The sequence below is a fragment of the Camelus dromedarius genome, chromosome 20 (assembly GCF_036321535.1).
Source record: "Camelus dromedarius isolate mCamDro1 chromosome 20, mCamDro1.pat, whole genome shotgun sequence".
NCBI lineage: Eukaryota > Metazoa > Chordata > Mammalia > Artiodactyla > Camelidae > Camelus > Camelus dromedarius.
Genome location: NC_087455.1, coordinates 14,595,254 through 14,615,602, shown reverse-complemented (window position 1 = coordinate 14,615,602; position 20,349 = coordinate 14,595,254). Strand labels below are relative to the sequence as shown.

General features: G+C 37.4%; 1 non-coding gene across 1 annotated transcript; it reads right to left on the bottom strand.

The window, feature by feature from the left end:
• Positions 1-6,719: 6,719 nt before the first annotated feature.
• TRNAA-GGC (transfer RNA alanine (anticodon GGC)) lies at positions 6,720-6,791 on the bottom strand. Its single transcript has one exon. It is a non-coding gene; the product is annotated as a tRNA-Ala (tRNA).
• Positions 6,792-20,349: the final 13,558 nt, after the last annotated feature.

The window sequence follows — 20,349 nt, the reverse complement described above, 5'->3', positions numbered from 1 at the left end:
CCCATTCAATTTCCTGTTAATACTAAGTTGTTCATATCTATCCTCTAAATAAAACCTTTTTACTCCTAATGAATTCTTTATCCAGTCTGGAAGCAGTCCTGTAGTGTTAGGAGGCCACTTTGTGACCCGGTCTGCTTGATACTATTTATGCCTGGCCCAACCTTCAGTTCCCATGTCAGCTGCTATCACTCCCAGGTGACTTACAAAGGTGTCTTGTCAAACGCCACCTACATGGCCAGCCTGGGCCACTGGAACTATCTGACAGTCATTGTAAAGTCTTTCTCAGGCTTCTGCTGCCCTATTGATCAAGTTGTGCCACTGCGACATTATAACCAAAGCAAACATCACCCAGGTGGGCTGTAACAGGAAGATCGTGGGCTGCAGATTTGAATAGAACCTAATTTCACTTCAGGTTCTGCCGCATTCTGATCAACTGAATTTAGGAAAAGTAATCACTCTGAGGTTATTTCCATAATCATCAAAATCCAGGGACTTTTAAAATAAGATGATGTAAGTGTCCAGCACAGAAGGTGCTCAGAAAATTGTAATGTTTGCTATCGTTACTTTTAGATATAGCAGAGAACTTCTGTAGGGATATTTATGAGAAGAGTAAAAGGGGATTCAAGAAGACTTCTGGCCTAAATATTCCTTCCAGGAACACCCTTTAGTGGTGGAAATACCTCAGGAATATAATTTGTTATACATCTTAACAGTTGACAAATCAATAATGATAGTGGTACCACATTACCGTCCTTGAGAACTATAGGAAGCATCTTCAGATACTTTTTGGATGAAGCTGAGATATAAATAACTCTAACAAAACTCTAGACAAGTGCTGGAGGCATAATATTCCTTATGCAATGCATAACCTATTTGCTTATTAGTATATTCAATAGATCATAGTGAACAATTAAATTTTTCCTCAAAGTTATTTATCTGGATGATTACTTAACAAGGTACCTCTAAGTATCATGAAGGAAAAAGACACAGAAAAGCCTGATTTTCTTAGAAGAAAGTGGGTAGAAATTATATAAAACATGAAGTAAGCATGTCTAGGCGAGGCTTCTTGGACAAGATAAGAATACCATGTTTCTAAGAAGACGGGGGAACCTAGTCATAGGGTTGGCATATATCAGAATTTGGTTTGGGCCATCTGTAAATACTGGCTTAGTCTAAATTGTCATTGGGCAACTGTCCCCAGCCAAGTCCACTTTCTCATGACTCACTCCACTGTGGTGCTATATGATCATTTGGAAAGAAACCAGCCTTGAAAGAACATCATTTCCCGGCACTTGGGACTGCACTGTCAAATTTCTCTCTTGTGCCCATTTGCCATTATCCCTTTGTTGAATGCATTTTTTAGACCTATTTGTAGTGAGAAGAGAATGTTTTAATAGATTTTTTTTCTTGTCCATCTGGATTGGTCCTAGGAAAAAACCCTCTGCAGCTTGGAGTCATGACAAGGTGTAGGTGAGGTCCACCCACAGCCCCATCAGAGCTTTCTGGAGGACTCCCACCATGTCATCTTTGCTTGGGTCTTCTGCCAAAAAAAGGACTTTTAAGTTCTGGCTTCAGTAGTTCTTACCTCCTGGAATCTACTATCAAGTTCTACTGATTATTGCTGCACTGCTCAAAAATGTTTTTCATTTGTCTCTAAACCTTGATTTCAATCCAAGTGTTTAGGTGACTCAGAATCTGAGTTTGATAGTAACAAATATGTTTTGTAGTATGGGAGAGGGAATGCTTTAATTTATACTGGTACATACTTACCTTAATGGCCTTCGTTAATTTTTTCCCGTACATTTTTGGTAAAATCTTTCAACGAGGAGATTTGAAAAAAAATATATGACATCTCTACATTGTTGTTAAAATAAAAATTTCTCCCATTGCTTATTATGTTTAACCAAATTAATCTACTTGCTCCTCCAACCTCACTTTAATGCCACATTATGCCTGCTTAGTAAGGGTCCTTGTAAGGAATGGTACGATTAAACATGAAAAGATGAAAAGGGTTACAGAGAATTAAACCAGGGTAAGACACTTGTTATAGCACCTTTAAGTCATGAAATTATGTTTGATGTTAGAAAGATGATTCCTTAAACGATAAGGTAGATTGTAGTAGTATATAAAATAGGAAAGGGTGTGCTAGGCACAAGAAACTTTATCAACAAAGGTACAAAAAAAAAGGGAAATAGTTCAATGCTTTCGGAGATATTGGTTAAAATATCCATTAGTAGTAACAACAATGAAAACTCCCACTTGAATGCTGTCATTTGTTGACTGCTTATTATGTGCAAAGTCCTTTATTTGTTTTAATTTCATTTGACTCTTTTTGTAACAACATTTCTGATAAGTCATATTATTTTTTATTTTGCAAATGAGAAAATGATCCCTTTGAGTTTGTGTAACTTGCTAAAGTAAGAAGTAAATGTAAAATTTGACTGAATCTCAAATTTCTCATATTTCCAAAGCATCATGACATGTTGAGATGAAACACCATCTTGCTATCAGAGAATCATCAGACTGATGCATAATTCTGGAAGCCCTCACTCACTGTATTGAAAGGAAAGGCTATTGAAAGGGTGAGATTTCATTTAATATTTTGTATAAATAATGAAGATAGGGAAGTCATCCTTATCAAGGTGGCTAGTGCCCTCAAGTCGGTTGAATGGATAATCACTGAAAAATGAGAGTTTTGATTCAAAAATGACTCTATAGGCTTCAATGACCATTGTTTCATAACAAAGAGCACATTTATCAGCAATTATTTTTTTTTAAAAACTCACAGGTAGGAGGAAAACATATCAACTTTCCAAAAATAAGATGGTCAAGATATAAAGAAAGTGTGTAAATATGGTATGTATGGGCGTGAACCTGTGTGTCTATTTGTATGCACAACTTTCAAGAAAAAAAATACACATACCTAGGGGTGTGGAAATTCCTAGGTAAGAATTTCATCAAGACTTTAAGGCTTAGTAAACTGTCTATATTTTACATATTGTAGGTCCTGAGAGGGGCCACATTGGAAAGGAAAACAGTGACTGTAACAGTTCTTTATTCCTATTAGCATGAAGAACTAACTCCGTTATTAGGACAGCCTTGTAGAATTATGGGACAATTAATATAGCTCCCTTGGTCTTATAATATTAGATTGTCCTATCTTTTAAAATAAATATTTGTACTTTGGAGGGTTGTGTGTTGTGTTTGTGTGTGTATGTGTGTGTGTGTTTCAAAATTATCCACCAATCACCTGGAATGGTAAAGACTTTCATGCCTCTCACTAATCTTGAAGGCAGTTTGAGATTAAGATACTCCTAGCCACCCTAAATTAGGGATGCCAAAGATAACCACTGATGCCCTATTGGAGCCACTGAGGCATTACTGTAGAGAGAATAAATCAAGTCTGTTGGAGAGAGGGAGGAGGTTGGCGGGATAGCTCCTGAGCTAAAAACAACCCCTTTGTATAGATGTTAGTTTCCCCTAAAGACGGGTGGAAAGTTAGGGAGGGGGGTATTAAAAGAAAAGAAACAGTTCCGTAGATTAGGAAGTGACATGTCCATGAGATCACCCCTCTGAAATATTTTAACTTCCCCATCCTTCTCTTTTGGATCAGGGGAGAGTCATACTTCTATGGTTGCAAATAACTTGCTCCCCCGCATTTCAAAGCTTGGTACACCTTAGAATCTATATGTTAGAGCAAGGTAATTCTTAAAGGGGGAGACAAAATTGTATATTAGATTTATGTGCATGTATTTGTAGGTGAATAAATGGATTATAAAGTATATTCCAAGAGACATCTGAAAATAATTATGTTTGGAGGCTTGGATAAGTTTTATTTTACACTTTATCTTTGTTTGATATTGTTTTAAATTTGTATAATAAGATTGTATGTGCTGCTTTTGTAATTTAATCAGCATATGGATTCAAGTTAATTTTAACTTCCAAATGTCCTAAAATATTTGACTGAATATCATACATAGAAAATGGGAGGAAATCTTGTGATAAAGTGGTCTGACTTTATCTTGAGTGTTTTATTTTTGTTTAATCCTGGGTTCTATATTTCAAGGGGTGAGGTAAACACTCAAGAAGAGAGTTTAAATCAACGTTCGACTATAGGAATCAGTGTTGCCACCTAAGGATTGTATTCAGCTGTAAAATGCATGCTGAAGTCTGAACAGGGCAGAGTATCTGACACCATTTTGCAGCCGTGGAAGCAGGTAGGCAAACTGTCCTATCTTATGAGAGACTTCTGAAGTTTGCTGATGTTTAAATGATGGCAATGCATTTAAATTAGTTAAAAGTATTGTATGGGATTAATACTTCTGCCATGGGCCACCTGAGAGTAATTTCTGATCAAAGAGGAAGGTGGTCGTGATAAGAAAGCCCCAGAAACTAGTTCATAAGTGGAATAGGTGAAAGCACCAGAGTTCTCTCCTAAAGAATTCAGAAGGAAAACTTTCACATGATTAGAGAAGCTCAGAAAGTACGTGGGCTGTCTTGTCGAATACCGAGCTTTCCCACTTTGTTTACAGAAGCTTGATGACAAGTCAGTAAGGATACTGAAGGTGGAGTCCCTGACCTGGATGAGACGTTTCATTATCGCTAAGGTTTTTCCAAAGATAAGACTGAGGCTTCGTCTACGCCATAAAGGAAGGATACAATTTTGCTATGTATGTCTTGTCTTTCAGGAGACCGTGGACCATCAAATTACTTAAATTATTATTAATAGTCTTTTTTTTAGAAGTACGTTGGATTTCTGGGCTCCCCACTAGAAAAGCTAAATATATACAAATTTTAACAGCTAAACAAGAATGTATAAACAAATCTTCTCTAAATATCTCCACATTTCAAATTTTAACAGCATTTTAAGATACGTGATTCTGTTTAGATGTGATTTAAATGCTTCAGGTATCTGGTGATGCTAGTTTTTGTTTTTTTCCTACATCATGTCAAGAATTTTGTTTGTGCAAAGATTTTACCTTTAAATTAAAACAACACTCCAGTAGGAGTCGTTTGTTAGGATCTAATATTAAGTGCTTGCTCTATGCCAGGTACTGTTCTAAGTGCTGGACAGGTGTAGGACCATTTCATCCTCGCAACACTGTACGATGAAGATACTGTCTTATTCCCTGTTTTTCAACCGTAGAAACTGAAGCACAGAGAATTCAGGCAAAGTGTACAAGGTCAAATCGATGGTATATGTGGTGTGATCTGGAATTTGAACCCAAGTAGTCTGTACCCTTAATCACTATCTATGTTGCTTACCAAGCCTCGTCTCTGAAGATGCTTTTAAATAAAGTCTTAGATTCATTTGGATTTTGGAAGAAGATGACATTGAAGTATATTAGATTTTCCCCACATTTTAAAGAAAGTATAAAGATAATAATCAATTTCAGACACAATTTAAGCTATGTTACGTATCTTCCTAATCTAATTTCCTTCACTTGTCAAACAGATTTTGCTATATTTCCTTTAGAACTTTCAAAGAAATGAAAACAATTACAGAATTGAAGACTTCTTTCTTCCTCATGGTGTCTGTGTTTGTGCAGAAGTGTTCGGGAATATAGAAGTAATATAACACGGTAGGAGGCAGTGTATGGTAAAAGTTGATGTAACATGTATATGGATACAAATCCTGGTTGTGTTTACTTTCTTACTTTTTTGTGACCTGGGAAAAGTTCCTTAAATTGTTTAAGCATCAACTTCCTTGTCTGGAAAATGGGTATAAAATATGCAACTCCTAGGAGTCTTTTTAGAAGTAGACAAAACATATGGCATGGAAAGTGTGTTGGGTAGCACTTTGAATAGCACATGACAGCTAATATTTGAATTTTTATAAAGGGGGAAAAAAAAGAGAAAAACGTTGCAGATATCAGGAGAGTGGCAGTTGCTAAAGAAAAGTTCCAAGAGGCAATTGCTTTTCATGATAGTGAAGAAAGGCTCCAGCCAAGCTCAGGTCAGGTAGTAAAAGTTCTGCATATCTTTTTGAGTTCACTTTTTGATTTTCCTAAAAACTACTACTACAATTCCTTTCCTTGCTAACTCTAAGGAAGACCTACCATGGGTGACAGGAAAGAGCATGACTATATTTCTGCCTTCTTGGGCGAAGGAATCTCTGCAGCTTTTCTATGCTTCTCCTCAATTTTTATTTCTTGCCACACAGGAAGGATGCCCCAATAGAACAGTGAAAGGTAGTAATCCAAGAAGCAGCAGAGTTCGATAGCATACTCTTAGTTGCTAAGATTTCCAGAAAACTTTGGAAATATTTTTTATAATTAAATATACCCCAGCTGTCCTTTCACAAGTCTCTTACAGGAGTACAAAGGGACTGTCACTGATCATATGTTCTGATGTTTGCACAGCCATGGATAAATCTACAGAACCTTCTCATATTCACTCACTCACTCATTCATGCGCTCAACAAACATTGAGCCCCTTCTATGAACTCATGGATATGAAAGACGTCGCAGTTTGAGATACTGACACTGCTTTTTTTTTTGGTTTTTAAAATTTTGTTTATTTTTTGGGTGGGGGGGTAGGTAATTAGGTTGATTTATTTATTCATCTTAATGGCAGTATCAGGGATTGAATCCAGGACCTCGTGCATGCTAGGCTTGCACTCTACCACTGAGCTATATCCTCCCCCCAAAATTTGTGTTGGTTTTTGCTTTTTTTGAGGGGGAAGGTAATTAAATATATACATTTATTTATTCTTTTAGTGAAAGTACTGGGGATTGAACCCAGGACCTCATGCATGCCAGGCATTCACTCTACCACTGAGCTATACCCTCCCCCCTACCCTCCAACACTGCTTTGGGTTTGGGTCTAAATGAATTCAAAGCTTAGCTTAATTCTTGATACATAGTAGGACTTTATCACATAATTTTTATATGAGTAGATGATCTTGTAAGAGCTAATGTCTGCTGGGATAAAGCAAGTAAATGCGCTCTGTCTCACAATTTTCTGGGTAACTATGCTGGAAAACTACATGGATATCCAACACTGTGTTTTTAAAAAATGCCTGACTGCAATTTGTATTCGTTTATCTCTTTTCAGTTCATGAAGTCATTATGCATTTTTCCCCCTTGGAGCTGGCTTCTCACTTGCTATCTTATAATGGATAACAAGTTTTACACACAGAAAGCATTTACAAAAGCGGCTATGAAGAAATCCCAATATAGATGGTAGGCGGCGAATGTGAAGACGAGATCGGTTTGGGGCTCGGTTCCTCAGCTGAGATCCTGGGTGGCTCTCCCTAAGTCCCTTCTCCACTGTGGGCATCAGATGTCTGATCTCAGAATGAGGAAATGGTGTTAGATCATCTCTACGGGGTGTTTTCAGCCCTAAACTTTTAGGTGACGTTGAAGTTCAAAGAATAGGAATATTGGAAAAGCAGCGTGATGTGGAAGGAAAAGCCAGGCAGGCAGGGCTCAGATTCTAGCTGCTCTGCCAGCCGTGTGGCTTGGGGCCAGCTGCTTAGGGAGAACTTGGAGAAGCAAGGTGGTGGAGTAGGGGGAGCCTGGGCTTAGGCCGAGTTCGGGTCCCACTTGGGCCACTGAGTAACCCTGTGAATTGGGGCAATTTGTTAAATGTCTTTTCACTTCCTTTTCTTCATGTTTAAAAGTGCACTTAAACCAGAGGCTTGAAGTAACTATTAAATAAATCAATATTTAGAAAGCAGAACAATATGTGAATATATATTTATATATATATACACATGTTTATGGGTATATGTAGATATAAAAATACATGTTCATATATTTAAGAGCCAGCAGTTATGCTAAACATTGATGTATACACATGCACATATGCATATACACATGTACATAGACAATGTAAGTGCTAGCTTTTAAGTATATGTACATGTTTTTATATATATTATAGTAAACAGATATATGTATATGTGTGTGTATATATATGTATGTACACACACACACAGACGTATAACTGCTAGCTTTTATTTTATTAACATCTCTAGGCCCCACGACTTCCCTTATGTACAGCTAGGACAATAATGCAAACACTGTCAGTTCACTGTGCTTTGTAAGGTTGTTGTGAAGCGTGTATAGGTCCTTGATCATAATCATTGCATCCACTGGCTGACAACTAAGTACAGGTTAGACAATCAATAGCTTGGGTACTTGACATGTCATTGTTCTTTTGAGGGACTGGTGTAATTGCAGAAGGCTTTACAGAGATATGCCTGGAGCTGGATTGCGACGGATTGTTAAGCTTCATTGTATCATTCTCACTAAATATCTATCATATCATTTTTTGAAAGCAACTGTCTATAGCAGGTGTTGTTCTAGGGCAGAGATGAATAAGAGAGACCAAGTCCTCACTCTTTGCTTAGCATATACTCTAGGGAAAGACTTAGCCAACATAAAGATAAGTAAGTGGTTTGGGTAGCAAAAATTTCTGAAAAGTAAATGAAGCAATGCTAGGAAATCATGACTGATGGGAGAAGGCATGGAATGAGATGTAGACAACTGTTAAAGGTAAAATGTATAGGCAATGAAGATTCTTTTGAGTTTTTAATGAGGGGAAATTGTTCTTGGTACATTAGTGCAAAGTTGAACACTGCATTTTCCTTTGACCTACATTATTTTACAACCACTTTTTCTTGCTATTTAACCTGAATCTTCAATGTCCGTGGTCTCTTCCCTTCACACGTTGTTTCTCTGTTTCGGGTTCTCTGACAGGTGGATGATCCAAACTGTAGTGAATGCACAAGTGAGGCATTACAATTTTCATTTTATTTCAGGGTTTATTTGTGGGTTGTATAGGCAGAGCCAAGATGCTTGAAACACTTTAAGTTTTGAACTTCCTGCCAGAATTTGGAAGGAAGTTTCAGGTGTGGTGCTTGGTTCAGGGCTTTTGGGTGGGCGTGGCTGTAATTCATCCATCTTTCCTTCCATCTGTCTTTGACCACATAAGCATGAACACCAGAAGTTTTGTGAACTTGGGAGGGGAAATTAAACAGTTGGAAGATGAGGCCAGGAGGTCAGCTTTGATCCTGTGCCTATCGACTGTGCTCCACGAGCGGTTTCAGCTGGGATGCACGTGAACACGGTGACAGCACCCCGTCAGAGTGTAAGTGATGCGCAGGAAACCAGGGCACATGCAAACCTAAACAGCTACAGAACATCTGGTACCAGTTTTGCATTTTCTTTTAATTCTTTAGGATTAAGGATAACAGGGAGAGGAAAATAGAGTTATTTTAAGTCCTTCCCATAGAGGGGATATGGAGACAGAACAGCTGTCTTCTATGGAGGAGTCAACAGAAATTCATTTTTTTCTGAGAACCTCTGTGTGACATTATACACTGTGATACGCATTATCTAAAACTACAACTGAACAGTGGGACTACCTAAGTGTGAACATACAAAGATCATTCATACCTGCTCATTGATGTAATACTAACAAATCTGTTTTGTAGGTATACAGTGGTTCAGAGGCATGCGTTCTGGATCAGAAATGGTGGATTCAAATTCCAGCTTCACTACTTTCTTGGTATGTGACTTTCGTGAGTGTCTTTCTCTTTGTGCCATTACAGTTCTTACTCGTAAAACAAGAATGGAGATAATATTGACTATCTGTGAGGATTAAGTAATATAATAAATACAAAGCACTGAAACCAGGACAGTGGCTGGCACATAGCAAGAATGCAATGAAGGGCAGCTGGTATTACTAGGCTAATTCTACATGTAGGAGAAGGAGGCTTTGGAAAATTGTCTTACCCACGAACATGCAGATACCAAGTGGCAGTGTTTAACCTTAACTTCATTATCCTGACCGTGACCAAGTCTCTCAGTTTTGGATATGCATTGCATTTAATGTCCTATGATTACATGCCAGAGAAAGATGTGAGATATGTCATTTGCTCTGAAGACACTTTCCTGGTCTTTTCTTTCTTGGGGGTAGAAGAAGACACATGCCATAAGAAACTGCAGAATAAAGTTGGCTTCTATATTCCATTTATTAGCTTTTACCCAAGAAGGTCAGAAAATGTTCACTGAATACATTAAAAAGTATTTGAAGATTTTATTTTAATCGTACCTTCAAAAAAGGTTACATTGGATGATGACTGAAACAGTATTAATTGATAGAAAGCTTTAATTTGAGGAACTAGCAAATTCTCAAAATACCCTATTATAATGGGGATAATAATAATAATAATAACAATAAATAATAATAATAACAATAATAATAATTATTGTTATTATTGTTATTATTTTTGCAAACTGGAGTTCTCTTAACTAGACCAAAGGGAGATACATGACAAATAGAGAAGCTAATTTGGTGTGGAGGATTAGGTATAGGAGCAAGGTAAACAGAAATTTTCTCTTTATATGAACCTATTTCACTCTCTCGCCACCATAATTCAGAGATCTCCATTTTATCTCCAGAGGCTAAAATTCCATATGCTTAGAAGGGACTGAAAGGCTTTCCAGAGACTGGGTGTGCCTTCCTCATCTCCCATCTGTCTCCCACTCCTTCTGCTCCGTACTTGAGAAATACTGAACTGCTCAGCCCCATGCTGCCTATGAATCCACGCGTGAGTCATCTTTCACACTTTTTCCACCGTCTACTACCCCTTTGACATCAATTCTTTTCCAGACTAAGTTCTACTAATTCTTTAAATCTCAACTCATCACTTTCGGAAAGACTCTGCTGACAGGGTTAAACAGTATATTCTCACCCACATTTATCATTGCTCCTACATCATCATTCTAACATTCTGTCTGTGTGTTTCCCCCTTCCACTTCCTAACTTAGGTTTCTTAAGAGTCTTTCCTGGTGATTTGTCCTGACTTCCTCTTTCATCATGATAATCAGGACCCACAATTCTCAAGTAAACACAGCAGATTTCTGGGGCAGAAGTAGAGGATTCCCCACACATCCTCCCACATGGAATATCTGGTAGGCACAGTGCCCCCTCTTCCAGCCTCATACGCCCCAACTCCTTACTTGAACACAAACACCTATCATGGAAGATGAGATTTTTGCACCAGAGAGAAAACTGCTTTCTTCTTTTAATCATTCAAAATTATGCTCTCTTGTCTTTATTACTAGCAAGAAATTTCCAAAATCCCTCAAACATAAAGACATCATAGACTGCAGTAAACAGGTGTCCTACTACCCTGATGTTAGCTTAGGGTGTTGACATGCAGACCTTCTAGGGGCTCACCCTTAAGTCTGTTTTCCACAGATAGTTCTTTTGTGGGTATTAGAATTGATACCAACGAATTGCCAACGAATCTCCTTACACGTGGAATGGGAGGTCCACTTTGGAACTTACAAAAATTATAGACTCACTGAGTTTAAAATTTGTAAAGGTATGGATCTGGAAGAGTTTAGAATTTTACCATTTTAAGCCAAACCCAAATATTCTGTGAACCAGAATGGCTTCTCACAAATTAGGGTCATATATAAAGTATTACATTTTCTTATAGCTACATTAAAAAAGTCAAAGAAATAGGCAAATTAATTTTAATAATATTTTACATGCAATATACCAAAATATTATTTCAAAATATAAGAAAGATTAAAAATACATAAACAGATATAATATAAACAAAATGTAATCAATATAAACAATGCAAGCAATTAATGTTTGATGTATTCTTACAGTCAGTTCTAGGAAATCCAGTGTGTATATGGTACTTTTGGCACATATCAATATGGACTTGCCACATTTCAAATGCTCAGTTATCACACGTGCCTAGTGGTTACTGTGTTATACACACAGCACCTACATGTGTGTACACATGCATGTCCACAAGTGTAGAGGACAGGGACCACGCCACTCCATTTCTTTGTACTGCCAATGCAAAGAAAGTGTTCTTGTGGTATAGGAGTACTTAAACCCATATTTTAAATAATGCATTAAATTAATAAAAAACATAATTCAAGAAGAGAAGACAATGTAATAAATGTTAAGAATATTAATATATTTAAACAAGGAAAACGTACCATTTTGTGGTGGACCCGTTGATTTATGGTTCCCATAAACTTGGAAATAAGGAGCATTTTCTGGTGCAGATATAAAATTTTCCAGTAGAGGGCAGAGATCTAACCTGTAACTGGACAGTGAGAGCTTAACAGTGTAAGATAGCTTATTCAGTTTGGGGGAACCATTCATACCTAAACTTCAGAAATGGAAAACCAATGCGCTTTCTCAAGAGGATGTGATTTCATTGCACTGGTGACCCAAACAACTTAGGCAGTGGATGTCTGGGGAGGGTGAGATGGGGCTGGATTCCCTTCCCTTTCTTGGTTAGGCTGTCTTGATAAATGCCTAATCATTTAATAGATGGACTACTTCAAGTAGAATTCGTAAACTCTCCCGGAGAGCAGTTCACAGAAGTTGACAGGTCCGTCCACATCCACTTTTTCTTAGAGGTCAGTCGATTTTTTTTTCTTCTAAATTTCACAAATATTTTGACTTAACCTTCTTTGTCCATGCCTCTGTATTGGCAAATAATTTCACAATCTCTAGTCCTTGCTCCTCTCTTTTCCTTCTTTTATTGTTCTTTGGTATTCCTTATAGAAGCACACAGAGGAAAACGAAAAATATATGGGATTTAGACATTTTTCAGAGCAAGGAAGAATGTATTTTAAAGTTCAGAGACTTCTCCAGCGAGCATGCCAGAATGCATGTGTTCATGTGCGTGTTGGCTTCCAGTGTCGTCCTCTAAGAAGGCGTTTTACTTACTCTCACAATGTTGCTCCGATAAAAATATTTCTGTAACTTCCAATGGCACTGATTTTAGCACCAGCTTCCTAGTAGCTCCAAAAAACTAGTCATTGGAACAGCATACCTTGTTTGCTTTCTGAAACACTGCATGATTTCGTTTTAGGGCCCACATTTATTTATAACATTTATGTGTAGATAACTTTTTCAAAATAATATTCACCTACAAAGAAAATGGATTTTTAAAGGTTTTGAAGGCAGTCCCCAAAAGGTGTTCAGCAATAATAGTATTTAAAATTAACACTCAGTCTCTTGAAGGAACTATTCTAAAATAGTATCTCTTGCTCAAGTGAGGGGTTCAGGTGTCACGATACAAAAGCTAGACTCACGCCTATGTAGGGTCAAGTTAAGGGAATCTGCAGATAACCATATTTGCACCTGATACTGTCTTCTGACAAAACCTATGACCTGACCTGGAGTTTAGGATAAGCCATAGGATCACCTGTGTTGTTTACATACTATTAAGACATTGCTAATAAGAGCAGACCTTGCTAGTCCGGGAGGTCTTATACAGCAAGCCCGAATTTTTCTCTAGCTATTTGCAAATCATTTCCTGCCTGACACTGTGAACTTGGTCTATAACTCCCTCTGCCCAATCTACTTGCTGCCCACACTACAGCTGATTTTCTGTGTGTGTCACTTTTCAGCTCAGTTCAACATCCATGGATTGAGCACTTACGCAGTCAGCTGGAACTCCAAACTTGAATGTGATACTGTCCTTGAACACAGGGAGCTTACACAGTTCATTTTAAGTTCTTCTAGTCAAAACTATGGTAGAGGGATGTGATGTTTTCTACAAGAGAAGGTTTATTTATTCACCTTGGACTCTGGGGAAAGTACTGATAATGTAAGGTTTCGGGGTGGAGGTTAGCTCCTAGTGGGAGCTTATAGTGGGGCATGTAACAAACCTTCGTCACTGAGGAGAAAAGAACTCATTGAGTTTCCCAGCGTTTTCTCTCAGTTTGGATTGATCTGCATTTTTAGGACGAGTCTTTTGTCTCTGGAGAAACTGCTGCTCCTCCTGGTCCCAAGTTCTTATAAACTTTTAAAATTGCCAAGTAATTCCATGTTTTCATTCACTAAATCCTGACCTCTTTTCCCCTGCATCTTTTATCCTTTTCTCTCTTCCCATCTGTTTCCCTCATTTACGTGCCTGGATCCTATGTTCATCCAGTGCGCAAAGATTCTGACAAGTGAGTCTCTTGGCCAATGACTTAACTATTATATATTACAAGCATCAGCAGACAGATGACATTTGGTATCTGCAGAAAGAATACTAAAATAATTTTGTGGCTTTTTGGGTGTGAGTGTATTCTTGTATCCTAGAAATCCAAATAGTTTAGTCTATATATGGCTTTTCTTTCAAGAAGCATAAGTCATGAGCTAAAACCAAAAAATGGCCAAAAGAAATTCCAAGCATTATTCATGTCCCTTGTAATACATATTAGCACATCCAATTCACAACCTCAGTGACACTTATATCTCATTTTCTCTTCTCCCCATTTTTGTCATATACAACATTCAAGAGATACTCTTATTTATGACACTCCCCATAACATCTACAATCAATCCAGTAAAAGCAGCTTTTTAATTCTCTCTCTCTCCCCTTCTCTCTCTCTTTTTCATTTTATTGATTGACTTAACCTTCCTCCTACCATCTCATTCTCTTTCCCCCGCCTTCTGTTCTTTGATTCTGACTTTGCAGGCTTTATGAACATCTGATCAAGAATGAATCTCTGGGCTAAGAAGACGGTGTTATGAGTTGGCAATAAGAGGAATCCTCTTTGGAGGACAGATGAGTCAAAAAGCTTGCAAACACTCCCACATTATTCATTTTTTCTTTATATGTAATTATTTACAGCTCTAACACACAAGATGAAATATTTTCATAATCCAAGGTAGACCGAACCCAAGTTCTTCAAGCACACCATTGATTATGTGGTGGTTTTACATGAATAAAATCAGTGTAACTAGGTCTTATACTCTACTTATGGCTCCCATTTTTAGAAATTGATGTCCAAAAGGCTGAGAATCTTGTTTTTATTAAAATCAAAATCTGATGCTCTAGGAATGGAGTTGTTCAATGTGGCTTTGCCCCCAACAACGTTTTCCAAATAATTTGTTGCAAATGTTGAACTAGGGTACCAGTGAGGAGTGTTCTGTAGGAATTTGGGTGATACAGATCCGTGTCTTGGACAACAAACTAATACAATGACATCTACTGTTGGCTCCTCCGGTCTTTAAGCTTCCTGGTTTTCAGAAAGGGCTCTGGATATGTTTCAAGTTGGAAAGAGCCAGAAGAAAGAAAAGTAAGACTTCTTGTTGACTTGAACTTTAGTTTGTTTTCTAGGAAATGTGTTGTGAATTCTCATTTTGCTTCATTTTCTCTGAATTTTCAAAACAACTATACTATAGTTTAAACCACATCTTAGTGTTTGACAATAATCTTTCACTTATTTCCTTTATTTGTATCTTCTGTGTCCCTTAATGGAGTATAAGATACAGAGAAAGAAATTCACCTTACAGTTTTTTAGCATTGTTCCCAGATATGCAATGGCTCCTCAAAAATATACAATAATAGAAAATTCTGAGATGAGTAAACTAGGATGAATTGAGAGCATTCTATGTTGCAGGTATGTGATGTATCGATATGTTATTTTTTACTGAAACTTCACAACAATGCAGTGAGATCCTATTGTTATTATTTTTGAAATGAAGACTTTGAGTTTCAGGGAGGCTATTTTTGATTACCCAATGTGATATCAACAGTAAGTAGCACATCTGAGATTTCTAGGGTTTTGTTCCTGCTTACTTTTTATTTCATAAAATACTTTTTCTTTCTATCTTTATGTGTGTATTCATATAAACATCTATATATTTTAAAATGCTGAACACAGTTGAGTATAAATATGAAATTGATTTTTTTTTTTTAATCACTGCCCTGCAAGCTGTTGTGTCAGTTTCCCCTTTTCTGCCTCTGACAGGCTCTCAGGCAGTCCTCACTGTTGCAGTCATGGCTGGTCAGTCTTATCTAAAGTTTCAGACAAAACTTTCAAGTTCAAAATTTCTCCTCCCAAATCAGACCTGACCCTCAACTTCCACAGCCTAGCAGTGGGAAAAGGGAATACGGTCTGTTCTCCGTCTCTCACCCCTCTAGCTCTCTACTTCTTCCTTTCCTTCTTCAATCCCAAGGATGTTTCTGTGTTTTCCAGGTTTGAGAAAGTGAAAATGAATGAGAAGAATGGATTGGTTTTTTTCTCCCTTAACTATCCAATGCCTTCTGCATGGCAGATGCCCAAAATGCAGATGTCAGTGAAGATTTGAATATAGAATAGTCTGTTAGACCACTTAATTATAAAGAAAGACCTAGTTTATATGTCTTTTTTACTTAGAAAAGTCTGGAGAATAAATGTGAGAGGATCCAATTGAGAAATGAATGATAGTAGTAAGAGAGGAAAAACAATAAAGGAAGATTGCAATGGAGAAGACATCCAGAGAATTAGAATTGGTAGAAACAAGTGAAAGAAGAAAAGATTTATGAAATCTTTACAAGAGTATTGATATGAATAAAATGGAGAAGACATGTGAAGTCCATTCTGGGTTGACAGAAGAGATAAAGGAGATACAGACTGAAAGGCCATCTGTCTTTCATTTCCCAAGTACATGTTCATTGAAATTCTTATTCACAACATATGAGGATTTGATGCCGGATTCTGTAATTGCTCAGACTTCGTAAAGAGTTTTGGAATCAAAAAATAACAGGCAAATTCACAATGGGGATTTGGTGTCGAAGGATAAGGAAGGAATATAAGGAGAAATAATGAATATATGCTTTCATTTAGGAAAAAATGTAGTAAATGTTACAATCCTATGGGAATTTTATTTTTGAAGAGAATCTCCCTATTTCCCATTATACTGAAGTTTAGGTAACTTATCCTCTGAGAGCATCAGCATGTCGATTGCTTATTGTGTTGTGGCTTGTTGTGTGGTCTACTTGCCTGTTGGAATCAGATCCAAAAACTTTATCTCTGGTCATATTTATTCAAAAGTTATTTTGGAGTGGCTTCAAATTTCACTGTAAATGTTCACAGAAACATAAGTGGTATTTTTCTAATAAGTTTAAAGAACACTTTGAAATGTTAAATTTCTAAAAAAAAGTTTGTATCTGAGTGTTTGTTTAGGTATCTGAGCCTGTGGTGGCAGAAAGGATCACAAGTACAATGTGAATATACTACATTCATCTTATTTTAAAAATTAATTATTTGGAATGTTTGGATCTCAAATCCAGTCTATGAAGCCAATTAAGTGTCTATAACAATAGCAATGGTCAGAATCCATTGTCTATTTCCTCCACCAGTACAAACAGGATATCAACTCCTTAAAACATGAAATGCTTATTTGGAGAAATTGTCAGATGGTCTCTCCCCGCCACCCCCACTTTCCCCGCCGTACACACATACACAGACCCAAACACTCCATGAACCACATCTCTATGTCTGTTAGGTATAGACTGTCTTCTCCTATAATGTAACTTTTTCTAGGATCCTTTCCAAATTTATATATTTGAAAACAATTGTACATCCTCAACACCAGGACTGTAATAGGGTTATGTCACAGTATAAGGCATTAGGGACTGTGCTGGTCTTGACAAGGGAGAAAAGAGAATATACTTCAAAAGAGTCACACGATCTAGCCAACGGATACTGACAAGAGCTTGGGGGATCCACGGAGTAGATTTTCAAGATGTTTGTTCAAGGGAGCTGGAACACGATATTGAATAAGGGAGAGTTTATCAATTTGAGAACACTCTCCTGATATACAAAACTTAATATCCTGGCAAAAGCACCAGGTGCAAACTACAAAGATTTCTCCTATAAGAATGGAGAAAACTATGGCCAGAATTCCTGTGGCAGAAGGTGGAAGAATGTGTTTAACATGTCAAAGGTGGGTATGCTAAAATGGATATTCTACGTAACATCAGAGAACTCATCAGAGAACTATGTCGCACAGACTATGGAGAAGACACCATTTACCAAAGCAATAAAAAAAAAAAAATGCACCTGTAAGTGGATCACCAAAGTAATTTGGAAGTTCAAGGGTAGCCTGTGATTGACAATAGGAAATGCTGTTTCAGAACTGAGTTCTGTAATCCCATGCAGTTGATAAGGCCCCAAAACAATAAGGATAAATAGAGGCTAGATGGTTTTGCATAACTGTCATGAGCCAGGTGGACAATATCAGATGGGTAGCCGGAGTGCCTGACTACAGAGAACTACAGACATAGCTAATAGAACACGTTGTCTCTACTGTAGATGGGTGGCCAACAAGTTTCCTACTCAATAGTTACAATCATAAGATAACAGAGAAGGATGATCAGAAGGATGATCAGGCCATCGCTCTTATTAAAAATCACAATCCTTTACTGGAATTTCACACAACATTGTAAAATGACTATAACTCAATTAAAAAACGTTAAAAAAAAAATCACAATCCTTTGCCCAGTGTTTGGAACTGGGCTTGTTTTTGGACTCAAAAACCCACTGATTGAAAGAGAAGTTGAAACCATCATTACAGAAGTTACTCTGAAAACTCAAGGCAAGTTTCCCTGGTAATAATTCCAGGTGGAATCTATCCTTTGTGATGTCTATTGTGAAATTGTGGGGGAAAAAGAAAGCATAACTATAACAGATACTCCAAATCAGATGAGAAGCATTGAGAGGATACAATAGTCAATGATTTACTGTAAGGAAGAAATGCTGCCAGAGATCCTGTGAGTTTTCTGTGTCTGAAAGTGAGAGAATTTCCTTGATTCAATCCTAATTCTGCTCTTTGGGAATAACTCCAATGTTCAGTGTTCTCCTTGGCCCTTGGTTATATCCTCTGGAAGTTTTCTACTCATCCATTATCTTCCATGTTGACACCTAAAGAAGGAGTTGGGATCATGTCCTAGTTGAGGGGTGTACCACTTTCAAAGTCCATTTCCAATCGATGCAAGTGCGCAGCTTGAAAGTTTTTTAAGGCTTGAGCAGATAGAATTTTTTTTTGCCCTCTAAACTCTTTTATCCAATGGCAATACAATTCCCATGAAAGTTTAGTAAACTTCTGTTCCATTTGTTTACAGACCAATTTGTATGTCAGTATGCACATGGATACTCCTTTTAAAATCTTTATTACTTTATTTGTTCTCATATCTGCTATCTCCTTCCTTCCATGATTCTCTTTCATATTTAATGATGGTTATTTTGAAGCTCCTTGAGATAATGTGCTTTAGGAGAAAAGCTGCATTTCTAAGCTTATCTTTGCCTCAGTTTTGAATGTTAACAAGACATTTTGCTCTATTCCTTTTATAGGCTTATGTCTTGTCACTTGGTGTAGTAGGTAGAAAAATGTTACCCTTCCCCCAAAATGCTCATGTTCCAGAACCTCTGAACATGTAACCTAACATAGCAAAAAGGATTTTTCAGGTGTGATTTAATTAAGGATTTGAGGTGGAGAGATTGTCCTGGATTATCCAGGTGTGCCCAGAGTAATCAAAGGGGTTCTTACAAAAGGCAAGCAGAAGAATCAGCCAGAGAAGATGTACAATCGGAAGCAGAAGTCACCCAAGGGAAGTGAGCAGCTTCTAAAAGCTAGAAAATTTAGAGTCTTTTGCTTCTACCACTCCTACTTCTTAAACCTTTCATCCTGGAACTGACATCTCACAGTTCCATCAGCATTCAGTAGATGAGTACCAGTCATGTGCCATCTGGAGATGCAAGAACAGGCAGACTCATAGACTGTGGCCAGGAAGAAGGTTGAAGAGGCTTTCCTGAACATATATGACCCCTGTCATCATCAGATGACGTCTCCTTGTGGAGGGGCTTTTCATGCTGCAATCTGAATACAGGTAGGAGACAACCAGGTACATGGGAAGTGGGCTGCTTGATACTAATTAAGCACTTAGTAAATATAAATTGAGTGAATGCATGGATGAAAGAGAAGACCTTGGGCAGAAATGAGTAAGTAATTTGAGAAACAGAAGATCCTGGTAGGTGGAGTGAAGTGAGAAAGGTAGAGTATTGGATGGTGAAAATGAAATAACCAAATCACGCCAGAATTTGTAGATCATATCCATTTTTAAAAGTGTTATTTGTGTGATGAGATTCATTGATAGATTTTAAGAGCAGAGTGGTATTAATGATTTGAATTCTTGAAAGCTCCTTAGACTGCTGCATGGAACATTGGTGGGCGTGTCATAGGTACATCGGATATAAGAAGACAAATGTGAGACTATTCTAGCAGTATTGGTGGGAGAAGCGGTGGTTCCACTTTGACTTAAAGAAATTAAGATGAAAAGAGGTGGATAAATTTGTGATACGTTTTGGAATTTGTTTCTCCCGTTGGAGTTACCCTACCTTCCAGTGTGAAATCACACACACACATGCACTGAAGGATTTTCTTTCTTTTCATCATAATCACTGATAAAAATGTACTCAGTATTTTTATCCAAAGGAACACCTGATAGTGGGGACAAAAATGTGGAAAATAAATACTAAATTTAGATTAAGAAGTTTATAGTGCCTACAAGTAGATTGGGTGCCAATTTGAGCTGAT